This window comes from Kogia breviceps, chromosome X (assembly GCF_026419965.1).
Source record: "Kogia breviceps isolate mKogBre1 chromosome X, mKogBre1 haplotype 1, whole genome shotgun sequence".
NCBI classification, from domain to species: domain Eukaryota; kingdom Metazoa; phylum Chordata; class Mammalia; order Artiodactyla; family Physeteridae; genus Kogia; species Kogia breviceps.
In genome coordinates, this window is record NC_081330.1 from 131,030,540 (window position 1) to 131,043,845 (window position 13,306).

Sequence of the window (13,306 nt, forward strand, 5' to 3'; positions counted from 1 at the left end):
TGTGTCAATATGGCCAGGTGTGTGGGGGTGCCCTCTGGGCTTACTGGACCTCATTTAATCTGGTACCCATAGTACTGTGGACAGGCGAAGATGGAGGGGGGGGGAGGGTAACCTTTGTTCCATCATTACACAGGCGCGCGCGCGCGCACACACACACACATACACACACACACACACACACACCTGCAATTATTTCCCCTTTGCCAACTCATGCTTAACCAAATTATATCAGTTTGATTGAAATCCGTGCTACGTATCACATTTACAAAAATAAAGACTAAGCAGTAGCCACCTAATCTACACAGTTATAGTTGGACATAATTCTCACGCTGCCGTAGTTATGTCCCAGCTTGAGACAGTTTAGGCGCAGATGTCTACCTAAGATGGTCTCTCATCACTCTTGGTTTGTTTCATCCTTACCCCCCCACCGTTTTATTGAGATATAATTGATACATAACGTTGTAAGTGGAAGGTGTACCATGTGATGAACTGTTACGCTTATATATATATATTGTAAAATAATTACTGCCCTAGCGTTAGCTAACGCCCTAGTCATGCTGTATACTTTACCCTGTCTTTTTTTGTGGTGAGAACATTGCAGATGTACTCTCAACAATTCTCAGATGTCTAAGACATTATTGTGAACTAGAGTCACCATGCTGTACATTAGACCCCAGAACTTATTCATCTTCTAACTGGAAGTTTGTGTCTTTTGACCACCGTCTTCTCATTTCCTCTACCCCCCAGCCCCTGGCAACTACCGTCGTGCTCTTTGGTTCTAAGTTTTTTTCATCCTTTAGCGCAATGGCATACACACTTTCGGGAAAAGACTGCATATTTGAGACAAATGCTACTTCTTAGATATTTACCTTATAGAGCGAAATAAAATGAATGACATATCAACCTTTTTAAAAAATCGTCTTGCAAGAAACAGCAAGGTATGACCTATGTATATTTGTACGTTTGTGTGTGTGTGTGTGTGTGTGTGTGTGCGCGCGCGCACATGCTTCATAAACCCAAGTTTCCATAACATAGATTAGGGATATTAAACTACCGTTGGTAGAAGATCATTGGAGTCTATTACAGAAGGATGCTTTAGAGAATTTTGCCATCTAGGAGGTGCCGTATAATATTTAAAATGTGATTTGATTTCCTCAGATATGGCAGGACTGCACCTTTCTTATGAAAGACGTGTGCACCTTGCTGCTCTTGGTACTGGGGCGGCTAATTCGTTTTTGTAGGTGGCTGGCCCATGCATTGTCAGATGCATAGTCCTTTCCCTAGAGCCTCTAGGTGGGTGTCAGTGACACATCCGTCCCCTAGGGGTAAAAATGCATCAAAGTGAAGGAGCTCTGTTATAAAAGGAGTGTTGACACGGGGAATTTCACTGTCTTTGGGATTCGGTTAGTCCATATGTGTGCTGGGTGTGGTCAGGACGCTTGGGCAAACTATTCACAATGAGAGGTAGTAACCAGATTATTTTGGAAGCTCTTTTTTAATACAGAGTCGACTTTATGAACTGTGTCGGTTGTAGTGAGGGGGCTGTTTGGGGACAGTGATTATCGTGCAGTTTATCACAGAGGAAGGTGGAATTGATGTACGTAAGGGAGAGCTTTCGAGCAAATACAAACAGAAAAGAAAAACAGACGCATCCTCTGTAGGTGTCTTTCAGAACAAAGGGCCAAGCGAAATGCAGCCAGCTTCCCTAAAATTGGGGGAAATCGCAGTGCAGTTGGAAAGCTCAGTAGATGGGGAGACAGGATGTGAGCACTTGGCGCCCAGAATATGATTTGCAGTTCTATAGGTGAGCAGAGAAATTGGTGAGAACTGTCCGTTGTCGAGAAGTTAGTGGCATCAGTGGAAACGGTGGAAACGTTCTGTGCAGAGAATTCCGGACTCCTTGAAAATGGTGTTATGTTTTCTGAACTGTTGCATTGATGGATTAAAATTAGATCCTTCAACAGAAGAAGACAATATTCTGTGAGTGAATACAGAATGGATTTGTATGGAAAAATGTGTTTTCGAGAAATGTATTGTCAACCTCAGAGGCTCAGAGTTAGTATCACTCACCCCAAAGGAAGGCAGTGTAAGATGTGTCATAAATGACTGCATAATGGGTTGCTTTATATTATTGTTTCAAATTTCAATAATAAGTGAGCACCGTCTACATTTTTTATGATAAAAGGATTATGCAAAAACAGCGATTTTTATTCAGATGGTAATAAAATAGCAGTACTTTGCCAGTGCTTCATTTAAGCTGCTGATACCAACTCCATAATTGTTCCTGAAAGTCTGGATGAGATACTCTAACTAATGATCAAGAGTTTGATTCTGTAAAATCAGATTGTGGAGATGTATGCTGTTCTTTCTTCCTTACACATGTCTTCAGCGTTTCTGTTTGCTACAATGAATAGTATTTCATTGTATTCATTTCATAGTTCCTAAATAGAAATGTTTTACTTTTTCCTGTCTGCATTTTTTTTTTTTTTATGCTGTACGCGGGCCTCTCACCGCTGTGGCCCCTCCCGTTGCGGAGCACAGGCTCCGGACGCGCAGGCGCAGCGGCCACGGCTCACGGGCCCAGCCGCTCCGCGGCACGTGGGATCCTCCCGGACCGGGGCACGAACCCGCGTCCCCTGCATCGGCAGGCGGACTCTCAACCCCTGCGCCACCAGGGAGGCCCCCTGTCTGCATTTTCAAGACTGGGTTATATGTTCGAGATGTTGATGCCGTGCCTACAGTGTTCAAATTAATCAATGGAACAGACTTAAAATAAGTGTCTGCTCCACAAGGAAAGAGGTGAAGAAGCTGGGCTCCAGGAAAATGCAAAGAGGCAAGGAAAAGTGAATGTATTATGCACTTCTTGCACAGAGCTTTCGATGTCTGTACGTATACGGTTCCCACATGCAATCTGGTGACAGTTATCCTCACATTTCCGGTGCGTGCACGTGTGGATGTGAATTCTGCAGATAGCACCCATCCTGGCTTCATGCAAATGTGTAGAAGGTGGTTTTTGTATAAAAAATACGGTAAATACCTGGTTGAAGGTAAATACATCCAGCCAGTCATCAGAGTGTTCCAGTTCCACAGTTCCAAATGTGTGTGGGAGGTGCGGTGGGGGGAGGGAAGGAGGGAGGGAAGGAAGGAGGGAGAGGAGGAGAGAGAAAGAAAGAGCGAACTAGAGCAGTGTCCATAAATTTCTTCTCAGGTTCAACACTTAGAAACTAAAGCCCAAAATTCACGAGCCCGACCATCTCATTTTACACATAAACCCAGTATGGTGGGTTGAACTGTGTTTCTCCAAGAGATATGATGCATTCCTAACCCCGAGGGCCTCAGAATGTGAGGTTGAATGTAGCGTCTTTGCAGATGTAAGGGAGATGAGGTCATCGAAGTGAGCTCTGATCCAATACGCCTGGGGTCCTTTTAAGAGGGGAAACGGCCGGCGGCGAAGGCAGAGTCGCACGGGGAGGTGCTGAGGCAGAGCTCAGAGGGATTCGGCTCCACGCCACGGAACCCCAAGGATGGCCAGCAGCCGCCTGAATCCAGGACAGACCAGGAGGGACCCTCCCCGGGAGCCTTCAAAGAGGAGGGAGACCCTGGGACACCTTGATTTAGGACTTCTGGCTTCCAGAATACATTCCTGTTGTTTTAACCCATCAGAAGCCCGCGGCCCTTAGTTACAGCAGCCTTAGGGCTCTCATCTCATACCCCAGCATGCACAGCTCTCCATAGGATTTTTCCAAAACGCCGCAGCCCGTTGGGGTAGAGCTGAGGTGAGGTGCAGACCCCTCGGCCAGCCCTGTGCCTGTTCTCAGCCTGGTCCTGTCTCTCCGATACATTCCTCCAGTCGGGGTTGGGTGCGGGGGTGGGGCGGAGTACCTGTCTCCCAGGATCACCTCCATTTCGTCCAGAGTGGAAGGATGCTGCTGCAATCCTTTCACAGCATCACACCTTCCGGGACAGCGTGGGATCCCCCTTTTTAATAGTCCTTGGAAGGGAAACAAGTTCCTGCCCCTCAACTGTAAAATGAGGGGGTGGGACCCATCTCCATGTCCTTTCCCATTCTAATTCCACCCGAATGGAGAGCCGTGATCATTGTAATTAGGACTCTTGATGTGAATACGGCTCGTTTTACACCATAATTAGCGAGACCACAGGCTTCAGGGATTTTTCTCAATAAACGTCTTGTGACCTGGTGAAACGTCAGAGGCGAACTGGGAGGAGAGGGGGTTTGCAACTCAGAATTTGGTGTCATTTAAAATAAATTCATATTGGCATATACACACTACTCCGTATAAAATAGGTAACTCATAAGGACCTACTGTGTAGCACAGGGAACTCTGCTCGGTACTCTGTGATGACCTATGTGAGAACAGAATCTGAAAAAGAATAGATACATGTCTATGTATAACTGATTCACTCTGCTGTACCCCTGAAAGTAACACACATTGTAAATCAGGTATACCCCAGTAAAAAGAAAAATACATAGAGAGAGCAAATAAATAAATAAAAGGGAAAAAAAAATAAAGCAGATTCAGAGGGGTGGACCTCTGAGTGACTTGTAGCCTGTCCAAAGCCTGGGTCATAAAGCACAGGGTGGCACTTACGTTAGAAAATCGAAATGGCACTAAAATTGAAACTGGAGGGAGGTACGATTCGTCGTATTTTGTCTTTGCCTCTTTTTCTGCTGTGTCTGGCGCTGAGGAGATAATAGGGTCCCACGTACGTTTGCCTCCGTATATTTTCCGCTTGTAGCTTGTGCATCGTAAACGATGAAGCGAGAGAGCAGGCGTCTTGTCTTTCCCCTGCTTGTGTGCACGACGCGACATCCTGTCCAGTTATTCAGGCCTTCTCTTTTCTTCTCCCTGAGGAGGTATTTCTTGACCTTTATAAAGTGGCTGAATGGGAACTTTAAAAATCTCCCAATCGGCATGAATGTCAGAACGTTTAGAAGCACGATCGTATGTTTAATACATGGGGCATTGAGTGTCTTATGTCTGGCAGGCTCTGGACTTTCCGTGGCGGTCGGGAGTTAAGAGGGAGGCACCAGCTCCGTCACAGATAATGTGGTCTGTTGGAGGCGCATGGCACTTCTCAGGTGATGACATACGTGCAGGTGACATCATTCCTTTCATGAAGGTAGCGAAGTCAACGTGTACAGAGCCAGGAGAGCGGGAGGGTTCCCGGTAGGGGATGCTGCCTTAGGTCTGGTTCACGGGACGTCTTCGGAAGGAACTGAGACCACCAGTTGGGAGGGTCTTGAAGGGACGGTGGGAGAGGAGAAGACCTGGGGGACAGAAGCGGGTAGAGTTCAGAGCTGGTGCTAAAAACAACCTAAGCGATGTGGCTGAAAGAGTTGGCTTCCGGTCTCCTGGTTTTGCCTGATTGCTGTGTCCTGAGGTCCGTGGCCTGGGGGTCCATTCCCCTCCATTTTATAATCTGATCTCAGAATAATACTGTTGGAAAGCTTATTCCTGGAAGAAGGCTTCAAGGCTTACATCTTTGTTGCTTTCGGAGCAGATGATGGAATGCAGTGTTTCTCCAGATTCAGCATCAGTGTCCCCTGGGGGGCTTGTTGATCACAGACCCCTGGGGTCCCCCCGTCTCAGTTTCCGAGTCGCCAGGTCAAAGGTGGGACCCAGTATGTTCCCGCGTGAACCTGCTGCGGCCGGTGCAGGGGTCACACGGTGAGGACCGCTGCATTCCCGTCCTTTCAGGTTGCGTGTCCGCAGACACATGCTGTCTGATTTTTGACGGCCACCTGCTGTGTTGGTCTTTCCTGTTCGGAAGGTGGTATTAAAATCTCTGGGTCTCCTCGCTTGCTTTTGGCATTCAGGCTTGCTCTGGATTTACAGGTTATCTTTATGTTCTCAGGTCCCCGGACCATTCAAGCCAACGCATATTTATTGGATGTCCGCCATGTGCTATGGACCGTGAGGGGTATAAAGATTCATAATAACCACCTTAAAACCTCATCAGAGACTAGACGTTATTTATTCCTCCGTGGCCTCCAAATGCTTGGCTCGTAATTCAGAACGGTAGAGTAACTTGAAGACAGTGAGAGTTTCTCACCATTCATTTCTCATCATTCATCCATCCATCCATCCATCCATCCATTCATTCGATACCCACGTGTTCACATCTTATTTTGAGAAGGTCACTGTGCTAGATACCTGAGAAACATTGATAAGATTCAACCCCTGGCCTGATCCCAGCGAGATCACATTCTCAGGAGAGAAGACAAAATAATCTTTGAAAACACCTACTCCACAAGGCACGCACATCCTACGTGCCGTGAGAAGGGAAAACACACAGACCCTGGGAATACAGAATCTTATTTTCCACTAGAAAACTGGTATCACGTAGGACAGCTCCATGTTTGCCTGTGGCCGCTTAAAGAATGACCCCAAACTGACAGTATTTCTTATCTCATACGTTTTCTGTAAGTCAGGGGTTCAAGAGCTTCATAGCTGTGTGGTTCTGATGCAGGGCCTCTCAGGATGCTGCCGTCCACTTGTGGACCAGGGATGCAGTTCTCTGAAGGCGTAAGGGAGCCTCACGCCTGGGACCATCGGCACAGGGCTTCAGTTAGCTGTCCTGGGGACCTCGCCTTAGGGCTGGTCGCACGGCATTGGCAGTGGCTTTCTGGGCAGTGAGAGAAGGGAGAGTAAGATGGAGTGGCTGAGAGGAATCCTAGGACCCGCCGTAGTCTCTGATACCTTGACCTTGGAAGAGACACGTGATCACTTCTGCCGCATGCTAATACCGGTCACGCAGTCAGACCAGGTGCAGTGGGGAAGGGGTCAGCGGGAGGGTGTTGATACACTTTGGGAGCTAGGCTAGCACCACAGCTTTTCCAACGGAGATGGCTTGTGAGCTGCACCTCAGAGCATGGAGAGGATTTTTTCAGAAGGGCAAAGGGGACAGTGAGTATACACGTGGGCGCAGCAAGTGTTGAGTGATGGGATGGGTTGAGCGCACTTTCAAGTGCCTCTTGTTGGGTACAGACAGTTAAAGTGAAATCAGAGCATTGCAGGTGGTGGAACCCAAGGGTCAAGCCAACGGACGTTCTTCTGTAGGCCGTGCAGGGCCCCGTCAGGGCTGCAGCAGCGTGGAATCATTTATGGAACGCCACCTTTGTGCTGCTGAATACGCTTGAGGCAGGTAGCAACGTAGGTGGACGCTGAAGACATCAGGCGAATAACGTCCGTTCAGGTGGAACGATGGCAGAGACTGCGGAAACGGAGAAGGAGTCACATTCCCCAGAGGCGCTGGGCGTATCACATTGACGGGCCCTGGCCTCCCAGGGAAGTAACTGTCGGAAGCTGGGGTGATGTTTTAGGTACTTTAACAAAGGGAAGAGAGCAGGCTCGGAAGCCGAGGAGGCGCTCCTCATCGTCAGATGCAACATCCTCGCATCAATGACAGTTATGGGGAAGGTGCTATTTTTTGATTATAGTGAAATGGATAGACTGGAGAAGACGATCATTATTTATTTATTTTAAATAAATTTATTTATTTATGTTTGGCTGCGTTGGGTCTTCGTTGCTGCACACGGGCTCTCTCTAGTTGCGGCGAGCGGGGGCTACCGTTTGTTGTGGTGCGCGGGCTGCTCGCTGCCGTGGCTTCTCTTGTTGCGGAGCACGGGCTCTAGGCTTGTGGCCTCAGTCGTTGCGGCTCGTGGGCTCAGTCGTCGTGGCTCGCGGGCTCTAGAGCGCAGGCTCAGTAGTCGCGGCGCACGGGCTTAGTTGCTCCGTGCCCCGTGGGGATCTTCCCGGACCGGGGCTCGAACCCGTGTCCCGTGCGTTGGCAGGCGGATCCTTAACCGTTGCGCCATCAGGGAAGTCCCAGATGATCATTTGTTAATCCTACCTATTCTCTCCCTCTCTCTTTTTCTTTTTCTTTTTTTTTTTTTTTGGCCACGGTCTGTGGCACGTGGGATCTCAGTTCCCCGACCGGGGATCGAACCCGCAACCCCTGCAGTGGAAGTGCGGAGTCAACCACTGGACCCCCAGGAAAGTCCCCAATCCTACCTGTTCTCATGATAGTCTTTTCCTTTTGAAACTGGTCTGACATTTACATTATCAAGACCTTCTCAAGGGCTCTAAGTCATCTTTCCAAAATCCTACTGGTGCCCTGACGCGTATGCCCTGAAGGGACTCTTAAGAAGGAGCATTTCTTTATTTACCCTCCCATCCCTTCTGCTTTCTTTTCGGACAGCACACCTGGCCCCCATCGGTTGCCCTCTGGAGGGGCTGACCATTCAACGAAGCCCCCTTCCTCCTTGGCGTTTCTCGGCAGCCTCTGACACGTTCACTGACCCTCCGCTAAGGCACCTTATCCTTCCTTGCATTCCAAAACTCTCCTCTCTGCCTTTCTTCTACTGCCTCTCTATCCCTTTACTTAGCTCTTCTGACTTTCCTGCTTCTTCAGTTCACGTTGCTCCTTAAATTCCAGCTTCCAGACCACCCCGCATAGGTTTGCACCTACTCCCGGTTAACAATGCCTTCCGCCCCGGAGACCGCCACGCCTCTACTTTCTGCTCTTGTGTTCCCCTCTCCCATGCTGCTTGGGAAAAAGTCTCCTGTGATTCTTTTACTCGTAGAGTCAACAATACTTCTGACAACGGATGCGTGCGGTGCCCCCCCACCCCCACCCCGGGTCCCCACACACTGAGCTGTTCTCTGTGACACCAGCTGGGTGATTCAGCTGGGTGGTCCTGTGATTCAGTTCAGTCTGACACTAACATGCAGTTAGTACAGACCCCACAGATTAAGGACTCACAGGATGCCCCCCCCCCACCACACTCCAGAAGCCAATTGCAGGCGGTGGGTCCCCAGCTTACCCACAACTTTTCTCTCACTTGGCTGTGCATCGGAGAGTCTCATAACCTCCTCCTTGGAGTCCATCATTCGCTAGAACAGTTCATGGCACTCAGGGAAACGTTTCCTTAATGCTTTCCCGGTTGTTTTATACTAAAGGCTTCGCTACAGGATACAGATGCACAGCCAGATGAAGAGATACAGAAAGCCAGCTGTGGAAGGAGCCCGACAGCAGGAGCTTCTGTCCTCGCGGAGTTGGGGTGCACCGACCTCTCCGCATGGGGATGTGTTCACCGACCGGGAAGCTCCCTGAACTCTGTACTTTGGGGATTTTCATGGACGCTTCGTCACGTGGGCTTTACTGATCGCGGACTCAGTCTTCAGCCCACATCTCCCTGTCCAGAGTGTGGACGGTGAGGCCGGAAGTTCCAAGCTTCTAACTATGGCCTGGTCTTTCTGGCTCTCGGCCCCCATCCTGAAGCCACCCAGGACCCCACCAGGAGTCATCTCATTAGGACAAAACACACTCCTGTCGCCCAGGAAATTCCAAGGGGTTTAGGAGCTCCGAGTCAGGCACCAGAGTCAAAGACCAAATAGTAGAACAAAAGATGCTGCTAGTATTCTTATCACTGGGGAAATTACAAGGGTTTTAGGAGCTCCGTGCTAGAACAGGGGGCAGGACTGGTATGTATATTTTCCACTATTTCACACATAACCACCCTTTGTTTATCACATGGGGCCACGATTCTGCTCCACTCACTCACTTTGACATGCATCATTGGCAGTCCTCTTTGGTACCCACCAGTTTCCACCAGAGAAGCCAGACCACCTGATACTTCCTAGCTGTGTGAATCGCAGTGGCTGATTTTTTCACGTTTCTGTTTTCTCCTCTGTTAAGAGGGTTATACGAGAGTACCTACCTCTAGAGGTGTTTGCAAAATAAGTTAATGAAGCATGGAATGTGCCTTAAAATAGAGGCACATAGCCACTAGATAGAGGCAGGCTTTTCAGATTATTTATCTTTGACCTTATGTTCCTCCTTCGTAGCTTAAAATATTTCACAAAGAATGGCTGCGTATTATGCTTAGCATTCACTCCAGATTCCTTTCAGTGACCTGTTTGGCTTTGCACAGAATGAGCTTCCTGCCTACCTGCAGGCTCCATCCTGCAGTGTTCTCTGATGACTGCACTGCTGGTCTACCAGTTGTCTTTCGGCTTCCAACTAAGCAAATTAGGACACGGCCTGTGCCACTTCCCCTGCCCTCTCCCCACTTCGAGTGGGCTGCATGCTCTGTCCTTTTCATATTTCGTCTGCTGTTTACTTCCTTCTCTGTGCTCACCCACGCTCGACTGCGTTTTTCCTTCTTGACCACGTGTGGTGTGTGTTTAAATGTTTTTCGCCTTTTCCTTGAGTCCAGCCTAGATGGGGTGCTCGTTGGGTGTTTGTTGAAGAAATGAGTAGTTGTCAGGCACTCTGTAAATATTCACTGGGGCTTCCCCGGTGGCGCAGTGGTTGAGAGTCCGCCTGCCGATGCAGGGAACACGGGTTCGTGCCCCGGTCCCGGAAGATCCCACGTGCCGCGGAGCGGCTGGGCCCGTGAGCCGTGGCCGCTGAGCCTGCGCGTCCGGAGCCTGTGCTCCGCAGCGGGAGGGGCCACAGCGGTGAGAGGCCCGCGTACCGCAAAAAAATAAATAAATAAATATTCACTGAAGGAAGGAGAACATCAAATCTTGCACGTTAGCAAGTGTTAGCAACCGAGGCATCACAGTTTCTTGAGATGTATAGCCAAGGCGGAGAGACGGAGAGAACACCTTTGATTGTTGAGTCAGTTTGTGGTGGGAGGAGTTGGTCTTTCATCTACGGGAAGATGGGCTCTTCCTTGATGGTTCAGGTTGGTTATAGGCTAGCGTGATGTACTGAACTGTATGGGTCATTAAACGTACTTACGTGATGTGTTTCTAAATGCCTATTTATCTTTTAAAATCTTTGCCAGTATTCACATCCCTAGAATTTGTACACATTTTTTTTCTGTATTTTTTTTCTTTTAAAGACAGTGTCATAGAAAACTTTCCCATTCTAGTCCATGCCTAGAAAATTTAGAGGCATACATTTTAGGGATGTTAAGGATTTTGGACCTTGACTATTTTAAGTCTTATGTGAAAGCTGTAAATATACTCTGTGGCACTTTTTGTTTCCACTGTTCACTGGATGATGACATTAGTACTTTTTAATTTTGTTGTAAAGCTTTGCACCAAAATTAGAAACGTGGACAGGAAATGAATTTCTTGAGAGTTCATCAGATTTCTGGGGTGATTCGGGAGGAGGAGAGCCATGTAAAGTTGATTGTCTGTATTTTCAGTGACTCACTTTAAATTCTCAGGAAGGGCTTCCCTGGTGGCTCAGTGGTTGAGAGTCCACCTGCCCATGCAGGGGACGCGGGTTCGTGCCCCGGTCCGGGAAGGTCCCACGTGCCGCGGAGCGGCTGGGCCCGTGAGCCGTGGCCGCTGAGCCTGCGCGTCCGGAGCCTGTGCTCCGCGACGGGAGAGGCCACAGCGGTGAGAGGCCCGCGTTCCGCAAAAATAAATAAATAAAAAATAAAATTCTCAGGAAAATTTTTCTCTGTTTCTCTCCACCCCCCGGATTTTCTTAATGCTAAAAATTAAACAATTTGAGCATTGCATAAAATTGGGAGCAAATCCAAGACAGAAAACAGATGTTTTATTAAATGTACATCTTTTCAAAAATGAATGTGGGGCTTCCCTGGTGGCGCAGTGGTTAAGAATCTGCCTGCCGATGTCGGGGACACGGGTTCGAGCCCTGGTCTGGGAAAGATCCCACGTGCCGCGGAGCAGCTAAGCCCGTGAGCCACAACTACTGAGCCTGCGCGTCTGGAGCCTGTGCTCCGCAGCGGGAGAGGCCGTGACAGTGAGAGGCCCGTGCACGGCGATGAAGAGTGGCCCCCGCTCGCCGCAACTGGAGAAAGCCCGAGCGCAGAAACGAAGACCCAACACGGCCAAAAATAAATAAACATTTTTTAAAAATGAATGTGGTTTGGAAGATAGTTCTGTTTGAGAGAAAGATAAAGTCTGGGTTAGATAAATTTGGGTGCAAATTCAAGCGATTTATGTTAATTGGAACATTTATATATACATCTAGACATATCCAGGACAACGCTGATAAGAACCTACCGATAAGTACTCTTTCCATCTTAGCATGTGTTTTATTTTATTTTTTTAGCAACTCATGAACATCTATCAAAATCAAACTTAGTTCTCCCATTTTTCTTTTAGAAACTTAGCAGGTCATTGTGACTCAAAAGACAAATAAATGATGAATGATACTAGTTTTTTTTTTTTTTTTAATTTAAAATACCTCTGAAATATCTTTAGGTTTTAAAAAGAAGTTTAGATTTTCCTGTTTTTGTGTATCTGCGTGCAGGGCTAGATGCAGACACGGGTCATGAGTGATGTCGAAACCTTGGGACCCCTTAGGTGTAGTCCTGGCACAGACTTCGTGAGGACCCTGGAGAGTCTCGTATAGCTACCATCTCCTTCTCTCCCCATGACAAACGTGGTCCTCCTCTCTCTCCTCCTTCAGAGCCATCTTCCGTGCCATCTCCTAAGAGTTTCCCAGAGCTGCGACCTCTTCTGAGCATGGCCCTCTCTGTTCTTTTATCTCTGGATATAGGAGCTCCTACAATTATATCTAAGTCCTTGCCTTGATGATATTTTCCTCCAGGAGATCACAAGCTCCTTGAGAACAAGGACTGTGCCACATTCATCTTTGGAATTTCTTTTCTATCCTCACATCTTGTGCACAGCCTGCGTTCAATGCACATTCGCGAAGTGAAATATCTTAGGATTTCTAGACAGAGTTTACTGTACATCATTTAGGTACCAGAGAGTAAAATCATATTCGTAACCTACTGAAAAGTCCTAACTCCATCAATGTCCTCCTTTATGAAAATATTTATACGCTTTCACCTTATGTTCTAGGTATCTGTTTGACCTACTACCCAGGGCGAATTGGAATGGCTGTGAATGTCTCTGTGAAACCCCAAGTCTTTAGTTGTAAAGGTGAAATTATATGGAGAGGCTTCTTTGAAACATTGTCATAGCGTGGAGTAGATCATTCTTAGCTTCTACGTCCGATATTCCGCCAAAGGTCTGTATGCTTTGACTAATGTATTCTCTGTATGGTAAAATTCCAATAAAATGACATAAGATATTTATGGTAATGTTTGCTAATATATTGGTAACTCATAAATATTGGTTTGCCTTGAGTATTTAATATCAGTCATCTCAGGCAATATTTGTTTTTACAAGAAGCTTTTATAGATGAGTCGATAACATACTAAGTATAGCGTTAAGTCTTCACAGATGGTCTGCATACGGTAGGGTGTAGTTTCACATGAAAACAAATCATAAAATGTAATTTCTTATTCATTTCCAAATAATCGGCTATCTGTCATCATATTTAT

The 13,306-nt window shown here is 47.5% G+C and overlaps 1 protein-coding gene across 5 annotated transcripts in view; it reads left to right on the top strand.

Moving 5' to 3' along the window:
* NLGN4X (neuroligin 4 X-linked) overlaps nt 1-13,306 on the top strand; it is a 333,213-nt gene that overhangs the window by 22,770 nt on the left and 297,137 nt on the right. For 4 of the 5 annotated variants that reach the window (XM_067023747.1, XM_067023746.1, XM_067023749.1 and 1 more), the window contains one exon: nt 12,822-12,990. The exons of the other annotated variant lie outside the window; for it this stretch is intronic. The gene's annotated coding sequence lies outside the window, so the exon portion shown is untranslated. The remainder of the gene's footprint in view (nt 1-12,821; nt 12,991-13,306) is intronic. 5 annotated transcript variants of the gene reach the window in all.